Genomic DNA, 5,795 nt, shown 5'->3' with positions numbered 1-5,795 from the left:
AATTCCACCGAGGCGCAGTGCATGCCACAAAAGTCTATGCTATCCTATCCTAGCCACGACAAACGTATAATAAGCAACCGCAGCCTAGCTCATCCTAAAGTGCCGAGATCACTACTGCCGCCCACCACATAGCGAAGCGGAATATACTGGAGCACTGTAGAGCACAGAAGTCCACCGTATAGCAGTGTACTGCAGAAATGTCAAAGCCATACTAACCAAACTAAAACTACCTTAACAAAGCCAAGAGTAACCTAACTCAACCGAACATGCCACGACCACTATTGCTAGCCTCCCCAGAGGCAGGCAGAGGTTAGCAGAGCGATGCAGAGCGCAGATATAGACCGAATTGCAGTGTATACCACGAAAGTCAAGGCTGCACTAACAAAACATAGCCTAACCTAGCCAAGCCAAACGTAACCTGCTCCAGACTAAAACGACGAGGCCACTATTGTTGGCCTGCCCAGATCCCAGCAGAGCGTTTTGCTGCACAGTATAGCGCAGAAATCAACCGTATATCAGCGTACAGCACAAAGGTCAAAGCTATCCTATCCCAACCTGAAAAAACGTAACGTAACCAAACGTAGCCTAACCCACACTAACGTGACGATACCACAACTGCTGCCATCGCCAGGGCCGAGCAGAACAAATTAGGGCAATGCAGAGCGCAGTAGTTCACCGAATGGCGGTGTATAGCGCAGAAGACAAATATCCCCCTACCTATCCTGCCCTAACCTAACCTAACCCAACCAAACGTAGCATAACTCAAAGTAACGTGCCGAGAACACAATTTCTTTCCTCCACATATTCGAACAGTGTATAGTAGGGCATTGTAAGGCGTAGAAATCCACCGGGTATTGGCGTATAGGAGAGAGATCAAAGCTATTCTCTTCTAACCTAACCAATCGCAGCACTACCAAACGTAGCATAACATAACCTATAGTGCCGCGACCGCTATTGCTGGCCGCCCCAGAGAAGAGTAGAGTATAGTGAAGCCAGGTAGAACGCAGAAAACCACCAAGTATCAATGTACAGCATAAAAGTCAATGATAACCTTACCTAACCATACTAATACTAACCGAACCGAACGTAGAATATCTAAACCTAACGAGCCGAGACCCCTATTGCTGGCCTCCACAGAGCGAAGCTGCACATACGAGATCACTGAAGAGTTCTGGAATCCACATAGTAGCAGCGTATAGCACAAAAGTAACAGATATCCCGGCCTAACATATCCAAACCTAACATCACCAAACGCAACATAACACAGCCTAACGTGCCGACAGCACTGCTGCTGGCCTCCCCATAGCCGAGCAGAATATACTAGAGCACAGTAGAGCGCAGATGTCAACCGGACGACAATCTACACCACGTGAGTCAAAACAATCCAAACCTAACCTTCTCTAACGGACCCTAACCAAACGTATTGTAATTCAACCTTTCGCGCCGAGGCAACTGTTACTGGCCTCTCCACAGTCGGACATTGTATAGTAGAGGAATACAGAGCTTAGAAATCCACCTAATTGCGGTGTATAGCACAAAAGCCAAAGCTATCCTATCCTAACAAAACAAACCGTAACATTACCAAATGTAGCCTAACAAAATATATCGTGACACGACCGCTATTGCTGGACCCCGCAGAGTCGAGGGGGGTATAGTAAAGAACAGTAGAGCGCAGAGAGCCACAGAATGGCAGTTTATAGCACAAAAATCAAGAATACCATAATGTAACATAACATAACGTAGCCAACCTAACGTAGCCAAACTAAATGTAACATGCCGAGAATACTACTTCTCTCAGCCACAGAGACAGGCAGAGCATATTAGAGCCGTGTAGAGCGCCTAAATCCACCGAATATCGGTCTATAGAACGAAAGTTGAAGCTGTCCTATCCTAACCTAACGTAACGTAACATAACCACACGTAATATAACTCAACCTAACGTGCTGAGACTACTGTCGCAGCTCTCTCCTGAGTCAAGCAGAACATACTAGAGCACAGTAGAGTGCAGAAATTTTCCGAACATCAGCGCATAGCACAAAGGTCAAAGCAATCTTGACCAAACCTAATCCAACCTATCCTAACCAAACGTAACCAAGCAGAACTTTTCGCGCCGCGACCATTATTGCTGTCCTCCACAGAGTCGAGTAGGGTATAGTAGAGCGATTTAGAGCGCAGGAATCCGCCGGATGGCTAAAGTCAATGCTACCCTCTCCTAACCTATCCAAACGTAACGTAGCCAAACCTAGCCTATCTCAGCGTATCGCGCAACGACCGCTGTTGCTGACCTCCCCATAGTCAAACGGAATATACTAGAGCACAGTGGAGTACATATGCCCACCGTATAGAGGTGTGTAGCATGAGAGCCTACGCTAACCTATCCTAACCTAAGCAAACGTAACATAACCAACCGTCATATATCGGAAACAAACTTGCAGAAACCCCTATTGCAGGCCTCCACAAAGCCAAGCAGAACACATTAGAGCGCAGTAGAGTGCAGAGGTTCACCGAGCAGCAGTTTATACCTCGAAAGGCAAAGCTATCCAAACTAACCGAAGCCAACATAACCTATCCAATGTAGCCTAACTCATCCTGACGTGCCGAGACCACTATTACTGGCCTGCTCAGAGTCCAATAGAGTATAGGTGAGCAATGCAGAGCGTCGGAATACACCGAACATCGGTGTAAAGCACAAAAGTCAAAGCTATCCTATACTAACATAACCAATCTTATCATTACCGAACGTAGCATAACAAAACTTTTCTTGCCAGGACCACAATTTTCGGCTACCCAGAGTCGAGCAGAATATACCAGATCACAGTCGAGCGGAGAAATCCGCCGTAGAGCAGTGTTCAGCACAAATGTGAGGGGCATCCAAGCCAGGCATATCCTACCCTAACAAACCAAACGCAACCTAGCACAGTCTAACCTGCCACGACCACCAGTGCTGGTCCCCCAGGGGCAAACAGAGGCTAGCAAAGCAAAGCAGAGTGCAAATATCGACCAACTAGCAAGGTATAGCACAAAAGTCAAAGCTACCCTATCCTAACGTCACCAAACTTGACATAACCGAACGTAGCTTAACCCAACCTAACATGCCGATACCATTATTTCTTGCCTCCCAAAATCCAAGCAGAATCTACTACGGCACAGTAAAGCCCACTAATACACCGCATTGCAGTGTGTAGCACAAAGGTGGAGGATAACATATCTTACCCTGTCCTAATCTAACACAAACATACGTAACGTAACTTAGCATATGGTGCCCAGACTACTGTTGCTGCCCTCCGAAGAGCGAAGCAGAATATAATGGAGGAATGTAGAGCGCAGTAATCCACCGAATAGCGGGGTATAGCACACAAGCCAAAGGTACCCTATCCTAACCTAACCAAACGTAATACAACCGTACGTAACCGATCTCAACCTAACGTACCCAGACCACTATTACTGGCCTCCCCAGAGCCTACTGTATCACACTAGAATACAGCGGAGCGCAGAATTCGACCGAAAAACACTGTACACCACTTGAGTCAAAGCTGTCCGAACCTAACCCTGACTAACGTAATCCAAGCGAATATAGCCTATCTCAAACTAACGTTCCGAGATCAATATTACTGTCCTCCCCATAGACGAGCAGAGTACAGTGGAGCAATGTAGAACGCAGAAATCCGCGGGATGTCTTCGTATATCACAAAAATGAATGAAGTATTTCCTTGATATTTGAGATATGAATAGCAATGCTGTTGACTTCTGAGCTCTACCGTGACCTAGTATATTCTGCTCGGCACTGTGGAGGCCGGAAATTTGTAATCTTGGTACGTCAGTTTGTGTTAGGCTGCGTTTGCTTATGGTACGTTCGTTTGGGAATGGATAGTTTGGCTTTTGCGTTACGCAATGTTATTCGGTGGATCTCTGCGCTCTACTGTGCTCTAATATCCTCTTACGGGCTCTGGGGATGCCAGCAATAGTGTCCGTTGCTGGATAGGTAGAGTAATGTTCCGTTTGGGTAGTTTTATTTGGGAAATGTTTGGTCAGGATATCTCTGACCTTTGTGCTTAAAATGCTCTTCGTTATATTTCTGCGCTCTACAGTGCCCTAACATGTTCTGCTTGTCTTTGAGGAGGAGAGAAATAGACGTTTCGGCTCGTTAGCCTTATTCATATTACGGCTTGTTATGTTAGGTTTGGTTAAGTATGGTTCGGGTGGCTTTGACTTTTGTGCTATACACTGCTGTTCGGTGGAATCCTGCGCTCTACTGCGCTCTAATGTATCCAGCTCGACTCTGGGGGTGCCAGCAATAGTGGTCTCAACGAGTTACTTTTTGTTCGGCTACGTTTGGTTAGGTTAGGATAGGTAATGTTAGGTTAGGATATTCTTGAATATTTTGCCTTACACCGCAATGCGGCGGATATCGGCAAACTAGAAAGCTCTAGTATAATCTCCTTCACTCTTGGGAGGTTAGCAACATTGGTGTATGCACGTTGATTTGAGTTAGGTACGCTTGGCTATGCTATGCTTTGCTCTGTTAGGTTATGATGGCCTTGACCTATGCGCTATATACAGCTATTCGGTGGATTTCTGCGCTCTACTGCGCACAAGTGCATTCTGCTTGGCTCTGGGGAGGCCAGCAACATAGCTCTATGGACGTTAGTTTGAGTCAGGTTAGGTTCGATTATGTTATGTTTGCTTAGGTTAGGTAATGATAGCTCAGACTTTTGTGCTATGGACGGCTTTTCTGTGGATGTCTGCGCTCTACTATTCTCCAACGTAATCTCCTTGGTCCTGGGGAGGCCAGCAACAGCGGTCGCGGCACGATGTGCTGAGCTCGGCTAGGTATGTTTTTGTTACGTAGGCTTGGCTTATATTTATATTTATATTAGGTTGGATATATTTGACTCTACTCCAGTACATTGCGGTTTTATGGATTTCTGCGCTCTGCTCTCCTCTAGTATGTTCAATTTGCCTCTGGGAAGGCCAGCAATGGTGGTCGCGGCGCGTTAGTTTCTGTTTGGTTACGTCTATTAATGCTACGATTAGTCAGGTTAGGACAGGATATCTTTAACCTTTGCGCTCTACTCCGCCATTCAGTAGATTTTTTCGATCTGTTGTCCTCTGGTAGGCTCTGCTTTGCTGTGGGGAGGCCAGAAATCGTAACCGGGACGCGTATGTTTATGTTACGTTACGCTTCGTTTGGTTATGTTAGCATGGGTTATGTTTGGATAGCTTTGACCTTTCTGCCATGCGCTGCGGTTCAATGGATTCGTGCGCCCCACACTCCTCGAGTATGTTCTGCTTGGCTCTGGGGATGCTAGCAACAGTGGTCGCGTCACGTTAAATTGAGACCGATTACATTCTGTTAGGTTAGGATGTCGTTGACTTCGCGATACACACAGCTGTTCTATGGTCTTCCTCGCTCTATAGTGCTCTAACTCACTCCGCTTGGCTCGCGTGGGTCCAGAAACGGTGGTCGTGGCACGTCAGGCTGCGTTAGGTTACGTTTGGTAACGTTAGTAGAAGATTGCTTCGACTTTTGTGCTGTACACTGCTTTTCGGGGTATTTCTGCGCTCTACTGTGCTCCAATATGTTCTGCTTGGCTCTGGGGATGCCAGCAATAGTAGCCTCGGCACGTTGTGTCGCGATAGTCTATGTTTGGTTAGGTTGGGCTTTATCAGGTTAGGGTAGGATGTCTTTGACCTTCCTGCTATCCAATGCATTGCGGCGTAATTATTCGCTCCACTGTCCTCTAGTGCATTCTGCTTGTCTCTGAGCAGGTCAGCAATAGCGGTCTATGCACGTT

This window comes from Eufriesea mexicana, unplaced genomic scaffold, assembly GCF_001483705.2.
Source record: "Eufriesea mexicana isolate 0111107269 unplaced genomic scaffold, ASM148370v2 scaffold18541, whole genome shotgun sequence".
NCBI classification, from domain to species: Eukaryota; Metazoa; Arthropoda; class Insecta; order Hymenoptera; family Apidae; genus Eufriesea; species Eufriesea mexicana.
Note: the sequence above shows the minus strand (reverse complement) of the source record.